We start from the raw sequence: 25,666 nt of genomic DNA on the forward strand, positions 1-25,666 counted from the left end.
ACTTGACAAACAACAACAAAAATGCCTTAAACTTAAACCCACAGGAGCTGAACTTCAAACTGGGATCAGGCCCAAAGCAGCACATCACGATGCGTGACATAGCACATCAGGAAAGCCAGCAGCCCGCTGAGCCTGAGCACTGCCTTGAGGGAAGGCCAGCAGTGCTCGTGTCACATGTAACACAGGCCAGACAGGTTAAGGACTTCAAAGCTGGGAGAATATGCTAACCTGGAGCAAGTACGACTACAGCGCTTTACACCAGTTTGAGCTGTCAGAGTCTTACTGAAATCTTCCTATAAAATATCAGAAGCAGCTTAGCTCTCAGGCCACAGACTAACCAACAACCTTGTGTGCAGCTCGCACGGTGAAAGCACAGGCAATTGCTGGGCTGATACAGATGCCAGTGGTAGAGCAGGAATCTATTTTGGTAAAACAGTTTAAAAAAATCACTGAGGGCTAATGTTTAAAATATATCGCAAGAAAAGAAATGTGTAAATAAAATACAGCCCACTGAAAGCATAATCTAACCCTCTGACTATTATTAGAACAGAGCTTTCTCCTCTGTAGCTGCGGAGGAACCGGTTTGGCTCTTTTGCACAAGCAGAGTAGGATGTGGGAAGGTGCCAGCAACTGGTGAGGAGGAGCCATCCCTACGGGTCAGAAGAGGTGTTAGCCTGAGCCAGTGCGAGCCAGGCCGGTGTCCTTGCAACACTGCCCACTGTCTGCCTCCGGGCACACAGGGCCGCGGTCGCAGCTATAGGGCAGCCGCCATCACCTGCCCTCCTATAGACACCTGCAGCGAGCAGGGTCCGGCAGGCTCAGCATGCGTAATGGGGTAGAAGATTTTCCCCAGCTAAAGCACAGGGTTAGTTAGATGCAACCTCAGCTGCCGTTATGCACATACACCAATCATTATCATGTATTATAGACAATGTTTATACCACTTGTACTGTCTGCAGATATTTCTTTTTCAGAATTCCTGTGCCCAGTGCAAATGGTTTTTGAAAGTCCAGATCCTTATGACAGCTGTAACTGAATTCAAAGATACCCAGCTAACAAATACTCAGTCTCAAATGGAAAGGCTAGAAATAGGATCCTGGAAAAAGTCTCGGCTTAAACCTATCCTTTTTCTTGCTTCTGTTTTACTTAGCTGCAGCTCTAGTACAGTTTTTTTCATGGGAGTCAAAATCAATGAATTCAGCTTTGTGCTGTGCTTTTCCTTCCATGCTCTGGTGGTTATAGAGAAGCTAAAGCTCCTTGAAAGCAGAAAAACAGAAATAGTTTACAAAAGACCTACATAAGGTTTAAAATTCAGCATTTATCGCTTTAGGTAGTTGCAGAAATTTACTATCTAATTTAAACAGAGAAGTCATGGCTCAGCTACAGCTGTAGAGTGCATCCTATTGCTTTTTGCTTTGCTTATTGCTTTTAAGGTAACAACTTCTTTTTTTTCCCTCCTATAGAAAGAGAAGCCACATGCAAAAACAGTAAAAGACTGGCATCCTTGTTGCTTGGTATTTTTCTGTAGGTATTCAATGCTTTTAAAAGGTCATGGTAGCATATTGCTGCTATATGCAATCACTGCAAACTCAAAGTTTTTTACCTAGCTTACGCTCTCTGCATGCTCGTAGAATTTCTGCCCAAGTGCTTTTCACATTTTGTAAAATTACACTGACTGCAAATACCTGAGAAAGCTAGAACTGTCATACTTACTGGCTCATACCCTCTTCCTGCTGAAGAGGGGACAATTTAAGATACAAAGGATGGTGAAAGGTTTTCACTTGGAAAATACTTGTACAAAAAACTAAAGTCACAGAGCCTACGCTGAACAGACAATATTAAAGGGCATGCAGGGCTGCTTGAAAATGCTACTTGAAAGATAGCAATAACAGATGAATTAAAAGAGCAGAAAAGCATTAAGAATTATGTGATCTAAAGCTAAAAATGAATAAATCTTTACAAAAAAGAAAGGGAGAAAGAAAAAATACTTTTGGGAGAGGAAGATGAGGTTCTTGCTTGTAGTAACTAAACCAGGTTTTGAAACTATTTGTTTTTATTTTGGTATTTGAAAATGGCCATATGCATATGATTGTTTACTTCCAAAAACAAAGAGAGAGAAAGAAAAGGATATTCCCAAGCCCTTCCTATACCTCCAATGGAGCAATGACCACATGTACTCCAGGCCATTAGTTAGCCTCTATAACCAAATTCCCACTCCTTTCCACCTCCTCTGTCTCATGGTGTGTACACATACAGTGGCCCTAATTCTCACTTAAATACGTAAACTTCAAGTTCTGGGAAAATGAGGTTTCTTATGAAAAAGTAGATGTACACTGTGAAAGAGGGAATAAAGCTTTAGTATTTATTTTAAAAAACAACTCCAAGGTTAAACATGCACAGACCTAGAGTGTTGCCTGGTGCTTGAGTTGATGGGTTTTTTTTAAAGAACTGATAATGGTCGATTTTTTGCAAAAGGAGAGTGACTCAGTATTCTTGCTTTGACCCAAATTAAATTAATGTTGTTTTCCTAACAGCTGGCTATTGAAAAGAGAAAATAGCAGATTATGGGTCATTTCACTGCCTTTGCCAGGTTTTCTGCTAATCTCTTTGTATTACTCAGGTTCTTCTAACTCCTTCCTATTCAAAATTGAATTATTTCCTTTGCTTATGGCCTGCGCTTTCCAAAATCCCTGATCATTTTTCAGTACTATTTCCATAAGGAGTTCAGATCCAAAATCGAATGTGGTTAGACAGAAAGAATCTTTACTTGATACTGGCTTTCCTTGAGAAACTCATCTATGAAAAATTCTAGCAATAACTTTAGATCTTTAATATTTCTGTTCTTTAGAACTTTAATGTTCCTGTTCTTTTTGCCTGAGTTTCAAGCATTGTAAAGAAAAATTACTATTTGAAATGTAAAGCCATGAACATTTATCTTTTAAGCCAGAAGAGCTCAAAGAAATGGAGAAAACAAGACTCTTTTCAAAAAGGAAGAAGAAATAGCAAATTCATCCAAAAAAAACCCCAACATTGTGCCAAATATGAAACTATTTTTTAAACTAAAAACAGAGGAATTTGACGTTCTCCTATAAGTGCAAATTAAAAGCAGTCTTAATTGTATAATTGCTCCCAAACCTGATATCTTATATAGCTGAATAGCTGGCAGCGTGAGACGTAGAGCCTGTTCCACTGCTGCTTATATCTCGGGTAGTTATTTGCAAAAAGGTAGACCATTATTTTCTGCTTGCAATCAGTTGCTGTAAATGACTGATGGATGCTCAGCAATAGGAAATTTAGGTCCAGGCTCTTCCCTCTGTAGTTTGAATTCAGACCAACTGGATGCTGGAAAATGTAGTGCCCGTATGTGGATTTATGTGAAGTGGGAATACTCGCCTCTGCTGTGTTGCCAAAGGGCAGCTGAACTTTCCACACTACACCCCTGTTGTGTCCACACTGGACAAGAAACTTCCCCCATGAATTCTTTGTCTTTGCTGCCCTTGCTAGCTGAGGATGAATAGATCGTTCCTACTAGGAGTCATGTACTCTCGGAGTTTGTCTTAGGTCAAATATATGATTATGTATAAACAGCAATCTCTGCTGCAAAGGTTCTGGGGCCAAACAGAAAGAATAATTTCCTAAGCTGGCAAAAAGTATTAAATGTGCACATAGGTTTATTAAAAGGGTGGAGAAAAACCTTCTTGATAGCTGGACGTTTCTTGGCTCACTTTATCATATTGCAATTTTTACATAAATTGCAAAAATTTACATTTTTTTATAATTTGAAGTTACAGTGGAGAACCTAAGTGGTGCCAAAGGCAGCTAATTTGCCAGCCATATTTTGCTGGCTCAGGCAACAGGCAGGAGTGGTAGCATACTGGAGGTGTGTGTTGTGACTCCTTGGTAGGAGGGCTGTTTGCACTCCTCTCTGACACACAAACCCAGTTACCTACATGTACCGAAAGATAACGATAATTCATACTCACCAGGAAAACCAGGCCCCTCACCTACAGCAAAATATTTTGTGTGCCTGCCATGGGTTGAGTTGCAGTGTCATAGGGCTCTTTTCTTACCTATTCAGGATATGACAAGACTTTCCTAATCATGTTTGCTCCCTTTGGTCTACCACTGCAGAGTTCAGCACCAGATTTTAACTCTGCAAAGTTCAAGAGGGAGTTTAGATCTGAGATTTCGATTCAGGTACACTGTGAGTATGGAAGTAAGGAAAAGATTTTGCGTGTAACCAGCTATGGACATGCTGGCTGCCCAGTCATTAGTGCTTGTCATTTCCGTATGCACCGTGTTTCAGCCAAATACTGAAAAGATGAAAGAGGCTACTTGCTGTGTGCCATACAAATACATGTCTGGGTGCAAGCTCTCATTAAACCTAACTCATTTACCTAAGGCTGTATGCCCATAGGCTTGTAGCAGAATTCAGAAGATAAAGAAATAAAACACGTTCCTCAAGCCTTGACTCCTTTCCTTTTGTTTTCCATTCACCAGTGCTTCACAATAGGACTGAAGTGGTGACATCACTCTACTAGATAAATTAATTTAGATTCTCACCAGAAAGCTGGCACTCAGTGACAAGGAAGAGAGAAGACTGCGGGAGGAGTGGGAAGGCCACCATCTGGACAAGGAGATGGCTGGTGCCAATGGGGCCCATGGCAAGAGGAGGGAGAAGGAGAGAGGATGACCACTGTGCTGTGTGTACGGCTGCCCGCTTTTGTTGTTTCTTAGCTACGGACAGTGCTTGCCCAGCTTTTGGAAGTTGTTCAGCCTGTTATCAAAGAAGAAAGGTAGCGAGTCTAGGTCTGGAAGCATGTAACTGGAATTTGTGCTGGGTATAATTTGTGGTGTCTAAACATACATAAAATAGTGAATTACACGTAGTCCTGTCCTTCTGACTTTGTCTGTTTTAGAGAGCTGGAGGGTTTAATGTTGCTACAAGAGCAAAGAAAGAGTTACTTCCTCATGCTTAACTTTCATTAATTTGTTACCTCCCACTTTGATCAAAGTAATATTTTCCTGGTCTGGAGAATTCAAGACTATGATAATGTGTAGGAAATATCATGATGTTCTTTTCTCTGTATAACCCCATTCAGTCACTAGGAATCTGATATCAGCTGGAGACTGCTACCATGGTGTCTTCAGTTCAGACACAGGCTGTTGCAGAGGAGCTGCAGACTGTTCTCCCACGGAGTATTTACTTTTAGCTTCTTTTGTTGTTCTCTTTTATGCAAAATAAGTCTTTTTGAATGTAAATATATGATTAGGGCTTGTGTATGGAAAATGTGATTAGCGAGTATGCGCCTACCAGCATGCATATTATTTTCATTAATCAGTGGTGACAGTCACTTTGTTTTCATGGTCTTTGGCAATCCATTTATTCTGAGAGACTTTCGGTATCTAAGGAGTTTTCTGGAAAACAGAATTTTGCAAGTAGACACTGGTAAAACACATCCTTTCAGCCAGTTAAGTGCTGTCATTAACAATTACCCTCACATTATATACAAACCATGTGTGAAAGCAAAATACTTGCCCCTGCCTCCCCGCAGACACACACACCCCCCTTTTGTCTGGTGAAGACTCAAGGGAGTGTATTGTGCATATTTCAAGAGGAGGTTTTTCTAACATGCTCTTTGGTTCCCTAACACAGGTTTCTGACTTTTATTAAAGAAGCATTTCTATGTCTTCTGTTCAAGAAACCAGTAAGATTTCAACTAGTTCAGGTGCTATTACCTAACCTATCACCACTTCTAAACTGAGGTCATTTTCCTACTAGATAGATATCTCTGACTTTATGGCCATGTCATTTGGCTATCAGCCTAAATAAGCATACATATGACTCTGATGTGTCAATGGTACATTTCTTGTTGATGAAAAACAGGTGTTTGACAGTATTGTTTTAGCATCTCCTCTTGATAATGTTAATCACAAAGAAAAAGGATTTATCTATTCCAGCTGTAGTCATCAAAAAGTTAGGCAGCTATTCCAGGTCATTCATCTAAGTTCTTTTCACAGACTATGGAGGCACCTCTTAAGAGGAATTTGTTCAGTCTTACAGCTTTCCATTAGCTAAGGGAATATCTATAGGACCATAGTAGATATATAACTTTAACATGACTAACAGTAGACAAGGTGGTTCTTCCTTAGTGTGAATGACCCATCTCTGTCCTAAAGTAGGCATATATCTTGCTGGGATGTAGGCTTCCTGCCCAGCTGAGACAGTTGAAAAATCATATAGAGCTAGAACTGCAAAAGGACTCACCTTCTGGGCTGTCATTACTCTGATTCTCAGCTTAAAGCTGCAGTCGTAAATTAAGTGCTTAGACTGTGTCTACCTGGATTTCTCTCTCCTCCTTGGAGAAACTGGCACCTTGGTGTGATATTTGCTTGAGCATTGAACTAGCCAGCAGGAAATGCTTCAGATGCAAGTGTGTAACTTAAATCTTGTCCATCTGCTGAGTTACATACAGCTTCACTTGATTTTGGCCTCCAAATCTTTGTCTGACTACTTAGCCTAGTTGTCTGGAGTCCCAGATCACCTCCTGGAGCTGAGAGCCTAGAAGGCTCAGAAAGCATAATCCTTTTCTATTTAAAACACCTGTCCCTGAAAGAAACCTGCTAGTATGGACTAACCTTAGGCAGGCATGTATTTGATAACAAATTGTCAATGAATTAAAATCATTAACAGGCTTTAGAGAGGGGACCAGTCTCCAGTTAATGCTCTGAGAGTTTAGATGAGTTCTTGCGTCCCAGTGAGCTCCTATATGTATAATGGAGCATCTTTGAGAGGCAGGATGGGAGGATGAAATAGACTCTGGCCTGGTGGTTGAGAGGTTCTGTGTTTCCCAAGGCTAAGGAGAGCAAATCCTGTGTGAATGAACTAATAATTAGTATGCTATACATGAAGGAATGTGTGTGTTTGTATGGGGAGGGAGGGCTATCCAATGTCATTCTCTTCCTCTCTCCTTCTCCTTACCTTTGAATGAATGCAACTTCCAACACTGTTTTTTGGGAGGATCAAGCCTACCTATGTATGTGTTCTCTTAAGAGTTTGCTGAGGATGACAGCTGGGTCTAGTATGACAGCTGGGTCTAGTTCACTGTGGCCAAGAAACAGTTAGATTGTGGAGCCTGCACGGTCTGGGGAATTAAATAAATTTGCTGGGCCTGTGAGAACTTGCTCTGTAGCTAAGCCAAAAGCAGAACTTTAGATAACATTGAAAATGCAAAATACCTACTTTTTAAGTTCCCAAAGGACTAAGCAGAGAGCTTGAGGAGCACAGTCTAGACTCTAGGACTCCAAGCTACTACCTCTCATGGACTTGCTCCTTGGACTCTCTGGGCCTCCATTTCCCATTTGTAAATTGGCTATAATAGCATCTAAGTATCATGAAAATAAATTCGTAAAGTCACAGGTTTAAGATTCTGTGGCAGTGGGAGCCCCATAAGTAGCCAAGAATATTGTACAGAAAAAGTAGCCTCAAGCCCTCACTTCACCCACTCTCAGAATTGCTTTATGGTAGTAGGTATATCGTTTATGACAATTTTTGAATGACTGTTCTGCTGTAAGGATGGAATATTAATTTTAAATCCAGAGCACATTCTGGTATCATGCACACACATTGAGGCCCTGATACACTTTATGGGAAAAACAATAACAGGGATATGAGATAATATAACACAAACAGTAAAGAAGCCAATTTCTTATTATTTGTCCTTAAAGTATTATTCTGTTATTCAAGTTCAGTCCTCATCCTACTTGTAATACATTTACAGAGCTTAATGGAGGAGAATACTACTCTATTGTATTTTACAGCATACTGAGAGTAGTGGTCAATTTATTTTTTCGTGCTGTAAGAACGTTCATCTCATACTATTCCACCCTGTCACCATGCCAAAATATCAGTTATTTCATAGCAGTCATATGTTCCTGTCTGTTTCCCTTTTTATTCTGTAACCTTATGCCAGGCGTCAGTAGTTACTGTCAGAGTTAGATTCCGTTTTCTCAACGGTCTTGCTTTAAATCTTTCCTGTCCAAAAAATGTGTTTCTTCTGAGGGTTTAGGGACTTAAGCTGTGACCTTCCTAGTTGCTTTCCAGGTATTCTTCAACCTTATGCAAGCACAAGAGAGTCTTTTAGAAGATGCAATTGCAAATGACTTTATTTGGAAAATATACAGTAGTTATATACATAAAAGTGGACAAAACCCATTGCATCAGCAGAGTGGCCCACAGTCCCAGTCTTAATAACTGCTTGGCTTATTGAGAGTCAAAATTCTACCCATAAAGCATTCACCGCACACCTACAGCTCCCCTCATGAAGTTGCCTGTACTCAGTCATGTTCGTTGGTTGTTCTCCTGTGTGCACATACCCAGTGCACCTGGGGCACCTAGAGTCCACTCCAACTTGCTACAACCACATCATTCTCATCAAATAAGCATAACCCTCCCAAATTTGTCTGTTCCTGCCAAGTACAAGGAAACTGAACCAAAAAATCTTTTCAAATCTCTTGTCTTTCAGCGACAGCTCCTTTACTGAGTGGAATTTTTCTAGAACAGGAGCCTAAGTTTATCTGCCCTTTAATATAAAACCACTGTTGCTGTGAAGTTCCTTAGTAATGCTAGTAATTCAAATAAGCATTTCTCTCAAGCACCAGCCATAAAATAGTGCATTTTTTAAAATGGTTTCACAGCAAGTGCTCTGGGCACGTAGAAAATGGCTGTATCTCACTGGATAGCAGCCCTTAGCCTCTGTCTTTTTAATTCCTCCTGCCATTAATGGTTTTTCCCTTGTGTTCCCAGTGCAGATACAGAGAGCAACTCCAAACCCATTGGTATGCCAAACATTCAGATGTATGTAGCATAATAGCCACAGTGATTCTTTTTTTCCTCCTTGTAACCAGGACCAAATTCACCTTTGGTGTAATTTTATCACAGTTAATGAAGTTTCACAAGAGATGACTTTCAGCGCAATTCCCAGTGGGCTTATGTCCCACAGCAGCTATTTCAACTGGTGCTCCTGAAGTTTTTAGGAGAGGGGTTGGATGTTTTCGGTAGGATGCTTCCAGTAAGTATTTCTCCTTCTGAGTACAAAATAAAATAGTAACTTTAAAATGTACAAACAAAATGACATAAAACCATATGCAATCTCTTTTTATTGGACTAACTGAAAATAAGAAGCTAGCTTCCATTACTGTTGGGAAACTGTAAAAGGCTGGGGACGTGATTTAGTTGATAATGTTATTGAGCTTCTCTGACAGAGGTACACCCATCAATAACTTGTCTTACTATATTTTATGTCTTCTAAAAATAGCTGGGTTTTTTGCTTTGCATCTTTTTCTTCTCAGAAACAGTTTGTGGGACAGCTCCCTTTATGGAATAATTAATTTTAGTTTATAAATTACAGGACTCCTTGAACAAAATTTCTCTGAATAAGTTATGAGACAACATAAGCTGTTTATTCTCCATTTCCCTTTCTCATACTATTGTAATTGCTGATGGAAAAGAAGGAAACTCCCATACCAGTGTGGAACTGAGCTACAACACAGTAATCTGGGGTTGGTCCTGTGGGCGAGTAGTTAGCACAATGCACTGCTGGGCAGGAACAGCCAGGTACCAGCCAGTAACTTCAAGACCCTTACTACAGCATATGGGGGAGCTTTAGGATCCCTGTGGCTCACTCTGATAAAGAGATCACTGCCAGATTCATAGCACAGGTGGCAACAAACAGGTAGGAGTAAAGAAAACAAAATACAGACTTGTCCCTTTCAAATAGCAACAACAACTTCGACAAGGAATGTGCTCTGGGGATTAATATCTGCTGGCAGTTAATGAGCCAAAGCACAATGTGGGCCATTAACTCCTCCCAGCTGGTTATCGGTTCCCCAGGAAATGTCCTACACCTCAATCATTATTGCTTAATTATACCCACATTGCTGGGTCCTGCAGACTTGCCTCGACATCACATTTGCAACAGCTGTGTTTGGTCAGTCACTAACTAAAAGGCTGCATCCCTATTTAAAATTCACCAGAGGGAGAAGGACAGGAGTGCTGGCTAATGAGCAGCTATGCTCAGTGCTGCATCTTGCAGGCTCTGCAGCACAGCAGTCTGTATTGACACTAGAGTCAAGCAGAGAGGAAAGAAAGCAGTAGTCATGCTGGCTCCTTAGCTTAACAGTGGGCAGTGATCAAGCCTCCTGAAATCAGCACCTGCCCTGCAGAACAGGACAGCTGAGGTCAGTGATCCTGTACAGAGGTGTTCAGAAAACAGACTAGCCATTGCACAGGCAAATCTGACTTCTCATTCTGTTTTGTTTTGGAAAGCCTTGTCTTTCATGCTTCCCGTGATGAGATGCTGTGGAAGCCGCTGTGCAAGTCTGCTGTTAAAATGTTTGCTTTTGATAATGTGGAAACATTTTCGTAAAGTTAAATCACTAGGTTCCTTTAATGTCAGAATGCTATCTATCTATACATATATAAATACATATTACATGTATATAATATCTCATTTAATACTTAAATGCACAGTAAATCAAAGTGGTCAGGTTAACATGAACTGTTCCCATAGCATTGAACTGAAATTAGAAGATTCATCTCTTAAACGGGAAAAGTCCCAATGAATCAGTGCTGTCATCTTCCTGTGAAATGTGTCAATTCTAATAGAACTGTCTCTTTAGTGGAAACATTTTTCTGTCAGAAATTTTCCAACCAGTTATACTCCCAGCAGCAACTGGTGAAAATGCCAGTGCTGGCTCTGAAGCCTGGCCCTCTAGCCCAGGGCAGCACGGCCGGGGAGCCGTCTGACAAACCTCCGTCTGAGGGTGCCACCACATCCCCAGTGTGGGGACCTGCTTCCCATCGTGCCGTTGACTGCAGATGCCTCAGTTTTCCTCTTTCTCTGCCACTTTGCTGCTGAAGTATCACCTGCTATAACGTCACATAGCAAGCTGCCCAGACTCATTCCTTTTTCAGGTGGAACAGCAAAGCAAATTATGACATCAAAGGGGTTCACAACCCATCCACCTGGTCTAAATGGCAACTGGGAAGAAACCTTCCAGGCCTTGGGGATATTTTCTATTTGGATTTTATGTGAAGGTGATCTTGCAATATTTTGTTTTATTCAGTGTATTAAGTAGAATGAGTCAGGATTAAGGGAATAAATATTTAAATAACTGGAGAGGAAAAAAAGTTGAACTTTCAAGGAGTCACAAGCACATGGGATACTAATAATGCTAAGTTTGTAAAGCAGATGGCTAGTTGTTGGCTTTAAAGGCCAAAGTTAAAAACAAAAATCCCAGGTAGTTCCAATAATGCCATGAAATTTTAAATTAATTTTCTTCCACAGAGAACCACATATGCAAGCCCAGCAAATAACCACAAACACAAATCTCAAAGTGCCAAATATTTTCATTCATAAAAATGTAAGTAAGTTTTAGATATCCATGGGGACTATCAAAAAACTCTGGAACTATAGTTCAGGTGAGTAGTTTGGAAAATTTTATCCTGGTCCCTACTCACAAATCAAAGCATAATATTTCTACCTTCTACACATATAAAATTCTCACCAGCAAAGAGTGTGTGTTAGCTGGGTTTAACAAGAGCAACAGAGAATGTCTGGGCTGCAAGAAGTCTGTGGCAGAGGGTCTATTTTTTTTTAATATAATTTAAACAAGATTTCTTTTCATGGATGTAGCATTGTATCTTTTGTCCAGCTGGAACAGTGACTTACAAACTCTAGAAGCAAGGTAGTATGAATTCAAAATAAAAGATAATTTAATGTAAAAGCAATATGTTAAAAGCAATGTCTTAGAGTGACTTGCAGACACAGTTTCAAACTAGCCTTTAATCTTCCATTCTCATCTATTGCATAGTGAGAAGATGTTGTTACAGTAGGATGCAAAGAAAATGGGTACTCTGTTTCTCTATACTGAACACCATGAATCTCGAGTCCATTTGCACTCCTAATCCTATATTCAGCCCATAAAAAAATAGTCCTTAAGAATAAAGGAAGGAAGGTAAAAGGCACGAGGAGTTGTGATGTGTGGGGGGAACCCGGCCTCGCTAGGCAGATACCCTGCTACGACCCTCCATGAGGGAGGTCAGGGCCTTGCCGCTGTTCTCTCTCAAGCAAAAATCAGCGGTTGTGGCAATGCAGTCAGCACACGTGTGACACCTGCCAAGAAGAGGGGGAATAGGAATGGTGTTCATACAGCTCCTTCCAAACACTTCCCAGAGACCAAGCATCTCTCCCTATCGTTAGAAGCTGCTGTTTCTGCCTGCTCTTTTTGCCATGTCTTTCCAGGGTTTCCCTCCGGGCTCACCTTCTTAGATTTCTCTCCCTGCTCTATTTCTTAGATCAAGACAGTTGGGCTGCTGAGAAGGTAAGAGTGCTCCTGGGGCAGCGTGGAGCTCAGGGCAAGCTTCACCACCTAATTACCCAGCAGATTTCTGCATCCTGCATTATGTTCATTGATATTCTGTGAGTGGTTTATTTTTTGTAGTTAGCTCAGAAGCAGTTTACATGAGCTGCAGTTGCATCTTCGACTAGAATATTTGTGAGATCTCCATTGCCTTCGGACTGGCAGGTGCTTTGTAATCTGCTTTTAAAAAAAATCATTTGGAGGTACAGTTACTAAACAATGGCTCCTTTAGCAGCAATGCCAGGAAACCCTTCCCATAAAAGCCTGCCCATCAATGCTCAGATGAAAGACAGCGAGCAGCTTCTGCCACCCTTGCACCTGGGTGGCTAGTGCTCTACACCTGTACTTTACAGGCTCCAGCAGCAAGAGTCCCAGGACTGGAGTCAGAACAACTCCCTGTAAATGCTAATGAGGGTCATGTGGATAAACCCTTACATGCTGCTCATAAAACTTATCCTGAAGGACAATTTCCAAGTCTTTAAAACTTCTTCAGTGAGAAAAAGGGAAGGAGGAATATTAAGACTCTTTTCTAATGTCAGTGCCTTCTGGCCAGTTTCATTACTTTCATTTTATTCCTTGCCGCTGATCCTTAAATAGAATTTATGGGTGTCCATTTTCTGCTCACCTTTCTCACAGGGGCACAGATGTATCCATGCAGAATGATTACTGTGATACAGCCAGAGCAAGTAACTGCTCCAGGAAAAAAAAGAATGGAGGATAAAATCTCTTGGAAAAAACGATGTTCTCCTAGCTGCTGTAGAAAAGATCCAAAAAGGGCAAAGTAACTTTTTCAATTTTGCATACATTATGGCAGCAGTTTTACGATTAGTCTTGCTATGGCCAGCAATGCATTTGGTAAGAACACAGCTTCACAGAAAGAATCATAAGCTCATGGAGGAGAAGTTAGTGTTTGTCAACATGCTGGCAGAAAATAACCTTTCATCTACTTGTGAGGATCACATCTTGTATCTTGAGAAATAATATGCAGTCCCCAAAAGTACCATCGATATAGAGAGTGAGGCAACAAACCCACCCACTTTCGTAATAATATCTTGGACCAAACTTCCAAAATAATACTTCTACTTCACCTTGTTGCTGTGACTCTTTCATGTGCCACTTCATTCGTGCTGTTTTTATCACAAGAGCATCTTACCATGTTGAACTGGTTCTGTACATCATATGCAAGAGAGTACCATCTATGATATACCATTTCTGTGATTCCTCATTACCAGAGTCAGTGCTCTCTTTTGTAAATTGAGGTCCCCTGCATGCAATACTGGTCTGAAATGTGCATATGTGAAAGCCAGCACGTCACCAGATCTAACCTGATGAGCCATCGCTACAATCGAACATTGCTGACAGGATGCAATTTACTGTCTGTAAAGAGATTGTGTAGTGTCTACAATGCCATCTGCATAAAAAAACCCTGCATAGACCAAAGTAAAAATGTAGAAATTGAAAAGATTCTAGTAGTTTTACTGTGTTTTTAAGGAATTAGACCATGTCTGTGAATATTTTCATTCAAATAGGCTGAGCAAGATTTCCAAAGTTTTCAGAACTTCAACCTTCATAATAGAAGATGCCACAGTAATTCATGAAGAAAACTAATACTGCAAAACTCATATTCTATAATTCCAGCAGAAAAGTAACTCTTACATCTGTTAATTTTTGAAATTGCCTTATGCTGAGAAATTGACTTCAGTGTGATCCCAGCAATTATACATATTTATACCCACAAGACAGTTTACTGTTAAAGTGCAGAAATTTTTAAAAGTTTACCTTCTGCTTTTGAAGAAAAATGCAAAGAATCTAAATAAACTAGTCTTGAATTTTGAGAAAAAAAAAGCTATTTCCTGTTCCATCTTTAGCTCCTGTGTATTTCTCCATGTGGACATACTTGGGACTCAAATTAGAAAATCCAGTACAACCATCTCAAGAGGTTAGGCACTCAGATCCGATTTCATTTGGGACTGGGCACTGCAGTACAAGGGAACCCTTTGAAAATCACAGTTTTCAATGTTATTTCCTAGCTACAGGCATCCTAAAATGTCATAAATAATGAGAAGGACAAGGGATGCACTTTAAAAGATGTCCACTGTTCCTTAGGTAAGGTGCCTGATGTGAAACCTCTGGCCTCCAGAGAAGAAAGAATTCTACACAATCTTGCAAATATTTGTCCTCATGAAAATTTCCACTTTTTTTTTTTTTTTTTTTTTTTTGATAGCCCAAGAACTTGTAGATCTTAAACGCCCACGCAGGGCAGTACTTAAAGCAAGGGAGCTGGAACCTTTTGGAATTTGTCCACGCTAATTTCACAATCAGCAGACGGCTGCAGAGGGAAAGGTTGACGTATGGGTCACTTTTGCTGACACACTTGCTGGATTGCAAGCAGCTGCCAGACAATTTGTTTCAAGGACATACAAATCATTGAGTTTCAGTAAGAGCCTGCACACATCTTAATCTGCAGCTCCTCTGCAGAAAGGTATACCTAACTTTGAAAGTTGGCTCCTTCACTAACTGGAGAATACACAGAACAAAATCAGCTTTGCAGCTCTTTAAAAGAATTGATTTGCTAATTGTAAGACATTTTAATTCATTTCCTCTTTGATAACTGGATAGGCGGACCAAAACTGAAAAGCATAAAAAATCACAAACAGAAATTATTTCCAAAGAAATAATTTGCCACAGAAAAAATAGAAACTGCTTTTCAGACTTTGAAAAGTTATGAAATTTCTCCTGAAAAAGAGTTTACTTCCTTCACAGTCTTTAAAACTTTTGCCTGCTCAGATGGTGGAATTAATGCGGCATTTGAAGTCTTTCAGGGCAGAACTTTCATTTTGTAAGTCTAGCATTGCATCTTTTGTTTGTGTTTGTACTGATCATATGTACAGCACAGAATATATTTATGGTCAGGAAAGTGATTGGTGCTGCTTGTACATAATTCTCACTGAATGATTCTTCTCCATTGGCATATCTTCCCTGCCTAAAAAGCTCTTACTAACTTTCTCATTTGTGAAACCAACACATTGTGGAAAAGTGAGCTGAGCTCTACTGTAATCCATAGAGAGCAGTTATCTGTATGTCAGCTGATGGTCCTTATTGCTGCAGATGACACAATTTACTTTGTGCTAGAGCTCATGTTGGCTGGGCTGACAGAGTACAGTCAGACAGAAGTCAGTGAGAGACAGTAAAGATAAAACTCTTCACTAACATCCTTAAGAAAATGAACAATGCCTTCCTGAAAAGATAAAACATACTGCATGTAAAGACATTTTTTGTGTATGTATTCAGTGAATAGAAATTTTTTATTTCAAGGGATATTCACTCCAAAAAAGAAGATTGCTAATGATGGATTAATCTTTTCCTGCTGCTTATTCCTCGTATAAGTTTCAGTCTGTAAAATTGAAGTCATTTGCTGTGGAGGTTGTGATGATGCCATGGAGAGTAATGACCGCAGTTGACAAATTAGGCATGGAGCAGATGAACTGCAGCAATATTCTTGTTTATATCACTTCAAATCACTTGCAGCCTTGAAACTGGGCACATACCTAGTTTGTGTAATCTCTTTTTCTTGCCTTGGTTACCTGAAATTACTGTTTATTTCATCATGTCTTAATGCCAGCCTTTGCCTCTTACTCTCTTCATGGATGTCCTGTCACCTACAGGCACAAAGCAGACTCCTAATCTTTCCCTCCCAAGACCATTTTTTTCTTTTGCAGAAACTGCTCCATCTTCTTGGTCAGTCTTTTCTTTACAAAGGTTCTCTCCTTGATCCTAAAGCTGCATCAGGTCTAAAGTTTATTCCTTATCTCCTGCAAAACCTTTCAAAAATCAGCTACCTCTCCTCTCTGCCCTCACAGATAAATTTCTTATTCTCCTGCCATGACTATTAAGAAGGCTGCTGCAATGATCTTTTTCCTTCCTAGCTTGGCAGTACTGTCTTGAGGAGGGCAGAGAGGTTGCATTCACTGGAAGAATGAACAGTGCATCTAAAAAAAAGTTATCACAGCATTGATGGTCAGTTGAGCCATGGTCCTCTACAGCACCTTTCTCTCCATTTCTCCACTATAAAATACCTGTCCAAACTATCACCTTCTATCTGCTTTTGAGCAGATTTTGCAAATACCAGTCTTTATCACTTGCTTCTTAGGTATTCAGCTGAGCTTTTATACTTTCATCTCACATAAGAAGAGATCTCCAGAAGTTTCCATCCTTTGAAACTCTCTTTTGTCTTAATGTTGGCAAAAAACACATGCTTGTTAAAAATTAGGCTGCAGACAAGCTGGGGTTACTTTGTTTCAGGCTGGCTAGAATTCAGTCATCATTATCTTTCTCTTCTGAAACCAAGGTTTCAGCAGACATTTTTCATTGCTCATCTTACACTTTAAAAGTTTTAAATTCCTATACATGTACTCTACCTTGTAGGATGAGGCCCTCTTGCTGGGTGAGTTTCTGACAGCTGCCTCAATACAATAGTACAAATAATATGTTACTACGTAAGTTTTGGAGAATGAGTTCTGCACTTGTAGGACTGGCAATATATTAGCACCTATGACAACCACCATAATCTGCGTTAAAATAGCTGACACAGAACAAATTCGTGTTTTATATGAAAACATCTAGCGAGCACAGACATGAAGGTTCAGGCATAATGGAGAGGGTCAGAGGAAAGCTATTGATGAAGGAGTCCTTCACGGTATTTGGCATGTGTAATGTCACTGAGTCACAAGCACTGTGTATGTTTGGGATGGGGTTTGCATAGATACCTTTAGACAGCAGCTCGGCACTAAGAAGTATTTCTACTTGGAAGGGGAAAGAGAAGAGCAAAAGAACAAACTTTACTTGTGAGATAGCTGCCTTTCAAAAAAAACATTTCACAAATGAAAAGGCAGTCTTTCTTCCATGGCCTATTCAAGCCCATAAGACCAGCTGGAACAATCAGCTCTAGTCCTTCCCCACACGGTGCCCCAAGCAGGCCGGGTTCCCCCCAGGATGGGGAATCGCCGGGTTGGTTACACCACTCGGCAGCATCTGCCCCGAGCACACAGAGGACCCACGGCTGAGGTCCCTCAGCAGACCCCCTTCACCTTCCATGTGCTCTCCTACAAGAAGACCAGGTCTGTCTGAGAAGCTGTGTCGGGGTATTTGAGAAGCAGCACACATGCTGTGATAACCCAGGGCACGACTCGGCCCTGACGCCACCATGGGCAGAAGCAGGCATGCGACTTGCTGAGGGGAGGTGGGCTGGACGGTGTGGTACACAAGAACACTTCTGAACTGGGTGCTTTTCAAATCTCCATGAGGCACTCATAGCTTTGGAAATATATTTTTTAAATAAACTTTTTATGATAATGAGTGAACTCAGAGCTGAGTGAAACCGTGTCATTCAAAAGCCATTTTGGAAGGAGAGAATATCTGCACATCTATACGGGAAGTGTTTTCTATTAAAAAGAACCCATAAACTAAAGAAGTGATACCATGAAAATGAGCTCTATGATGTGTGGCTATAAACCTGTTAGCATTTATACACTGCTTAGCATGGATGTGTTGGACTTTTCTGTTTTTTGGTAGTGTAAAGAAACCATCTTGTACCTATCCTACCAGTCTAGTGTCCCTTTAAGATGGATGAAATAGTATAATCAGTTCTGCCTCCACAGACTAATCTGCATTGTCCTCACCTTGCCCCTTCATTCATATTTAATGGTCTCCCTAAAAATACTCTGATTCAGTCTGACCTTCGTCTCACACTTAACATCCCATCTCAAACTACTTTGCTGCTACCTCCCCAGAAATGTTCCATTTGGACATGGTCTGGGTTCCTGCTCCTCTGCCAAACATTCATTTTTGCATATGCCAGGCCAGATTTTCCATTCCTTTGCTTCAGTGTAATGCAGTTATGTTTAACTGAGTTAACCCTGACATCCTCCAGTGGAAGAGAAGAGACGTGGCTCATGACTGTCTTTGTTTTGTCAACTGTAATTCTCAGCTACAGTTTTCTTAAAGCTCTCATCCCCAATTCACTGCCTGTTTCAGAGCAGGGGTGGACAAAGCTCAATTTGACTGGTGAGTAGCACACTAATGGCTTATTAGGCTGGTCCCTGGAGTCCCAACAAGAGCATCAGCCCCGTCAAGTTGGACACTGTTCAAACGCCTGAGAGAGCCTCTGCCCCAAAGGGCCCCAATTAAAATAGACAAGCTGGATGGATGTGGGAGGGAAAGGAGTGTTACCATAACAAACCTCCGGAGCTGAGGAAACAGTGATTTGTCCAGGCTTACATAGAAGTAAGCTAATTGATACCATTAAGGTTTGACTCAGCACCTCCGCCTCATGACAATACTCATCTTCCCCTCCACACGTGCATTTTTAAAATGTATTTCTTCTCCAGTCTTTCCATTTGTTCCTCCCCAGCCCAAAGCAGTTAGAGTTGGCCAGTTCGTTACCTGGTGCAAGGCTCACCAGCCCCATTGAAGTCAGTAAGGGCACACTATTATACATACTTTACACATGCTGAGGCTGCAGACTCTTTTTCCAGGAAATTCAGTGCTGCAGAAATACTGTCTGTACAGGATCTTTGTCACAAACTTTCTCAGGTTTTTAAGGACAATTCATGTTGCAGTTGATGACTGCGTACTTTCTGAAAGCAATATGAGTGTCATCTGAGAAACAGCATGGGAAAGACAACAGTTCCAAATTTATCAAAATATATGTCTAACTATATGTCTTAACATCTATATCAGCGTTTTAAAACAAAATGAGTATACCAGAATTTCTTAATCCTCCATTTCCCTCATAGGTTCTGAAACCATGGCAAAAAACCTAAAGGTTATGGGAAATACCGTTAGAAAAGGCAAACTCAGATTTTCTTAAATTGTGGAAATTTTGTTCTAGAGAATGCTGAGATCTCTTTCACTCCCGTGTTGCCAGTGTTTGGGCATATACTTAACTTTATTCCCCTGAATAGTCCCATCAAAATCTCTAGCACAGATCATAACTTCAGAGTTAACTACGTACTTAGTCTGCAGGAGCTGGAGTGTACTTTACTCTTCAGGTCTTATAGCTAAAAATGTTCTACCTTTAGTAGAGTTCTTCTAGTCACTTGCAACATCTTGCAATTTTGAAAGTCGAGAAACAAAAGAACTGCTTGCAGTTTTGGGGCGATATTTTCTTAAGCATCATATTTCACAGACCCTGCTGATTTCAGAATAATGCATTATCGAAGCTGAAAATTATCTTCCTCTGCTAAATTTGTCTCTGTGGGTTTCTAGACCTCAGTATTGCTTGCCAAGTTTTAGTTAATAAAACATGAAAAGGAATTTTTTTCTTTGTCTATGAAAATAAGTCTTTTCTGTTGCTCCATTTAAAAAATACTTTAAAAAACAAAACCTGTTTTGTTGAGGTGAATAATATCAGATGTTGATATATTTAGTAAATTATTGCTCCTGAATACTGATACTATTTTACAGTATTTCATACCTTTCTATAAACAAAGATCATATTATGGTGGTAAATGCCACCTAAGGAGTCTTTTTTTTCCCCTTTCCCTTACAGTTTTTATGATGGCTTCTATTAAGGCATAAGTGAGAATACTGCATATTTTATATACAGTATAATTTTAAGCAGAACATTGTACACAGAGTATTTTGATTTAGTTGTCCTTTGAATGGATGTACCTTTAAAGATTTGCAAAACAAAACCCCAGCCTTTTTTACTTGATTGTGCAGGCTACAGAATGCCCCTTTATTTATCTTATATAGGAGGAGGGAGAATAAGGAAATCTGTTATATCATTAAAATTATTTTATTTCACAAGTTTGAAAATAGGACCATTTCCAAGAGACATTTGCTTTTTTATCAGAACACTTCCTGATCTTTTTCTTGTATCAGCGCAGTTGCCAGTCTCTGTCATTCACTGACCCTTGCATTTGCACAAATAGAAAAATTTGAGATAGCCATTCATTATAAATCTGGACTGAAGAGGGAATCTGACCTGATACTTCTAAGACCTAATGAGGGAACTGGAGTTTATACAATAGGACGGATGTGCTCAGGTAGTGGGATTCCTCAACAAGGATCTGTTGATGTACTTTTATTCAGATACCATTAACACTTGAAAATGTATTTTTATATATGTATATTTGCATATATATAGAAAATACACTCTCATACGTATTCTGGTAACATTAGTTGTACGCAGTGAAGGTACATGGTGGAGTGATACCTTCTCAGTTTAGAGAGAGGTAGTGATTAATACCTATTCATAAAAAGGCAGTTATTTTATTAAAGTACTAACAATGAAAAAATGCATGATGTTAATATAATTACTGTGACAGCAGAGATGATGTATCTTGTGTTCCCCATTTCCACAGTGCCAAGGGCAATGGATCCTTGTCCATGAATAAGGCACCAAAGTTTGATAGTATTCCAAACGATGACTTGTACTCCCTACCCGTAGGTGTCTACTAATGAACAGCACTTTGGGAGCTTGGATTAAGAAGTGACATGTTCTAGGACATTTTCATGCTAAAATCTTAAAGAAGCTGGCATGATTGACTTTTGTGCTGGGATTTCCCATTGTACATTTCCATCTTATATTCTCAAGGAAATCCCCCTTCATATCAGATTAATAGTTTGTCTTGCCCCGTAAAATCTACCGGCTGCTTCAAGGGAATATTAGAAAAACTCTTAGAGGAAAATCTTGTTAAAAACTAAAGGTAAAAAGTTTCTTTAATCCTGTCAGTTCATCACTGGCTTATATCCTGAAGCATAAAGGTCTAATGGTACTCAGCTTCTCACAGGAAAAACAATCCTTCCTGTAAATTATTGTATGCATAACTATAATTCTGGCTTTGCAGATTTTTAAAGAAGGGAGAACTAAAAGGGGAAAAAAAAGAAAAATCCTCTGTTTTATCATACATTTCCTTCTTTTGCCTCTTCCTCATTTACTAGGAAAAAGCTCAAGAAGCAAAGAACAGAAAGGGTCAGTGACTTTGGAACGGAGATTAGGAAATAAGCTGGACACTACTTACAGACAAAGCAGTGGAAGTACTAGCAAGGAGACAGTGATATTAACCTAGATAAGTTCAGTAAGTGGAAGATAAAACTATACTCATGACATGAATAGTCATTGCTAGTTCCTGCAGGAAAGAAGAAAAGTACCTGAGGCGATGATGGCTTAGACATTCTTGTAAAAATGAAGATTTTACTTTCTTCTGTAAGTGATTAAAATGCTACAGGGAGAAACATGATGGAAAAGTGTAAGGAATGTATAGCAACAGAAAGAAATGCCTATATAAATGAATCACATGGCACTAGGAACCAAATAAAGAGACTACTGGGTCTAAGGGATGACAAATGCAAAATGTCAGCATGTGTGGAGACATCCTTAAAAGAAAAGGACATAAACAAATAACAAACGAAAGACAGGATTGCCATGAAAAATATTCTAGGTCAAAGCTGAAGAGCTATATTTAAAGCCAGTATTAGTAGGAGGATGTAACTATTTTACAGTTAATAATCCAGACACTGTAGTATTATTTAATAGAAACTAGAGAGAGATTAACTACAAATTTATTCCACATTCAGAAGAGTTCTCAAACATGAAGAAATGTCTTTTCCATAGAACAATGAAACCAAAGAAAAAACAAATAATTAAAAAAGAAAGAAATCTATAAGGCTACTTTCCCTTACAATACTTTCAGATGTACTAAGGAATCTTGAACTTTTTCATGTCAGTAATCTTCCTTATGCTCTGATTTTATTTTAGGTTTTCTTAACATGAAGTTTCTGACCTGGTGCAAAGTCTCTTGTTTGGCTAGACTACCTAGTGTGTGCCTGTAACCTAGTCATGTGTAACGTCTTTGGAAGGGTTATATCACAAGCTAAGAAGAGCTTAGGGACTTCCTGAGCTAGAGGTGTTGTTTTTGGCTACGCCACATAATCCAATAACCCGCTATCAAGAAGTGGTAACAAAACCCCTTTACACTGAAATAAATTACTTTGGACAGTGTTATTTATTTTCTAGATAATTGTAATAGCACCAAATTTTGCTTTTGAGATTCCTGACACCGTAGGGAGGCATTCAAAGGTACAATATCTGAAGACTGTAGACTGCCTGTATACTTGCTCACCCTTGGCCAATGGCAGCAAACTCCGGCACTGAACTCACCTCAGGAAAATGCAGCGTCACTGCTCAGGGAAGCACAAGACCTAGACTTGCTGTTTCTTGCATTTTTCATATTATGTAATAGATGAAATTAAGAAAAGGTCTTTGAGTTCTCATTTAAAGAAAAACTACCTGTACACAGACTATCTGAATCTTGAAAACATTGTTAATAAGAAGATAAATGTCTACTTGAAGGACTATGAGTAGTTATTCTTAATAATATGTTGTACTGTGAAAGTTTGTGAAGTCCTAGTCATGAAATAGGTCCCCAGACCTTCTATCATGCAAATATAGAAAAATGGGCCAGGTGTTGATGGTGTTCAGGTGACTGGGGCCACCTGAACACCATCAACTTGTTCTAGCTTATGTACATTGATGTACACCTTAACTCTGTTGTTCCCTCTTGGCAAAAATGCCAGCTGTTTTTATCCTGCTTAGGGGCTGTCATCACCCTTCCAGTGGCACTGGGACACCTCACTGTGTGTTTGTGTTGGACACCTGAGATGAGGAAATCGTGTGAGCAAGCAAGAAATTGGCATGTGGTCAAGGTATTACTTAAAAATAAGGTGTCCTAGGCAAATAATGCCTGAAGAAATATTTAAAGGCACTGAGTTAATAAGGGAAATATTAATATGATTTATACTTCTAGCCTGCTGTCTTGGAAGAGAACTTAATCATCAAATATCCAAATGCTGTTCCATTAAGATAAATGCATGTTTACACTGGGATAGCTTGACAAATTTGATTTGATAATTTACATTAATGTTGTAGCTTATTGACAGTTTAGCTAATGCCTCTTGCATCTTCTGTGCGATTGTTTGACAACATCACTTTATGACTTTCCTGAGCTGTCAAACACACTGAATCCACATCTCCACATGAGCATGCATGAATGGTTCAGTAGCTTCTGTGTACATGAAAGCCAGAATGATGAAACATAGAAACACAGTTAAAGGCAAAGATAGCTAAACCCAATTACTCTACATAGTTTGCACTCTGTTGACTCTGGTAATTTTAATTGTTTTCAATCACAAACACGACAAAGGTCAACATGAACGTGAATCATACTGTGTCATGTGGTTCTTGCAGACATTGAAACCGGTTTGTCAGCATTTCTGGCATACAACAGCTGCATTATGGGACCAAATGTTTTATGTCTAAAGCTCATCAGTTTTTTCTTTGCTTTATAAAAATAGAAATCTGTGCACACTTTGAAACAGGAAGCTCTGGACTCAAAATGTACATCACACCTCAGTTATCTTTTCTTGAAATGCATGCCTCAGATTAACATATTTACACTGATCCACTTTTATTATAAAATGAGGAACTAGGTTAGTTATAATGAAAATGGGTCTATTCCTCATAATAAGAATCAGTCTAATGGCTTATTTGTAAGTATAAAGTAGCAATAGGGATTGAGGGAAGCTATGCAAAAATATCCAAGCTGGGAACATAGGTTTCTTATGCTTCCTGTACCAGTGTCCTCACTCTCAAATGCATTATGTCCCCCCTAACTACAGTGAGGATTTTCTTTTTAGCAACTCTATGTGTAAGAAATGATTGATCAGATGAATGAATGAGATGGAAACAAGGGAGGTCAGATATGCTGGCTAAAATGAAGTTGCTATTAGAAATTTAGAAATAGTTTAGAAGGATAATCTCTCTGTTTTTTTAACTTTCTGTATTTATGCATTACAGAAAGAATTGCTTTATTTGTTGACACATAGGAGGGCTTGTCATATCTCACAGTTTTTAGCCACCAGAATTTTTTATCCTATGGTAGTGATTGTACAAAGTATAGTCAGCATGATTAAAAGCTAATGTATGGTCCTCTAAAGTACTTCATTCAGGTTACAAATATGTGTTAGGCCTGATTTGTTTAAGACAGTGAATTGCCATCTCTATAGATGTATAGGTCAATGGCACAGGATCCTAAATGAAAAGCTGGAAACTTTGCCAAGAAGAGACCAAAGGAGTGTTCAGTTTCTGGCTGTCATGATGGAAGCAGGGTGGCCTGCAGGCCAGGAAATGTGATAATTAAATGGGCATCACTGAGCCAGAATGGATGTATCCAAGCTGCCTACAGGATGTCCTTATTCAGAGGCATTCTAAGGTGCTGAAATAACTTGCAAATAAAAAGATTGACAAACCGTAAGCCGATGATCACCAGCTTTTGACCAGTAGAAAGGAAGAAGAATTCTTCATGTGACTACAGCCACACAGACTTTCACAGCTGGCAATATGGTGGAGGTTTTTTCTTTTTTTTTGGGGGGGGGGGGGCAAAAAAAACCCCAAAATAATGCTATTGGGTGTCAGGACTCAGATTTTACCAAGCTACCTTCTCTTCAGTGTTGTGATTTTTCAACATGAAGAACTAAAGGAAAACAATTCTTGTACCCCTGAACCCCAGGAGGAAGTATTTTGATTTGTCTGGGCAGATTTTGCAATTGATTGGTTTAACATAACTGACATGCTGCCTCTGTGAATAGTCCCCTCAGGGTGTGGGTAAGAAGTGGTTGCAATAATATCCCATTAGATTTTTCAGTGTGTGATACATGTGCAGTGTCCATCACCTCCATCTCAGAAGCTCATAAGCTTTAGCACAATTACTCTCTAACTGTGCCGTGAGGACATATAATGCTGCTACTCTTATTTATTAGTGGAGAAAATGATGTATTCAAAAGCTAAGAACTACATATTTAGATACTTAATTCCTGCTAACACCACCTGAAATCAGTAGGAGACATGCACCTTTATACTCCTGATGATTTTGTGCAAAACAATTTGGGGTTAGCACAGGGACTTACAGGATCGGGGAGCTGAATCTGGACTGCGCACTCTAACATCTGGATTGTGTGATCCAGCCTTTCTCCCTAGCTGTTCATTTCCAGTATCTCAGCACTGATCTTCTTACAGAAGAATATGTATTTAGGGTCAAGAAATGAGTTTATTTACTGATGGTAAGGTCAGTACAACTCCTGGCCTATAAAAAGCTATTATTAACTTAACTGTGTAACTGCATCCCTATCATTTGGTTGTGGGCATATGTGTCCTAGCATGTAGATGTGTTACTTTACCTCT

The sequence above is a fragment of the Apteryx mantelli genome, chromosome 3 (assembly GCF_036417845.1).
Source record: "Apteryx mantelli isolate bAptMan1 chromosome 3, bAptMan1.hap1, whole genome shotgun sequence".
In the NCBI taxonomy this organism is placed as follows: domain Eukaryota; kingdom Metazoa; phylum Chordata; class Aves; order Apterygiformes; family Apterygidae; genus Apteryx; species Apteryx mantelli.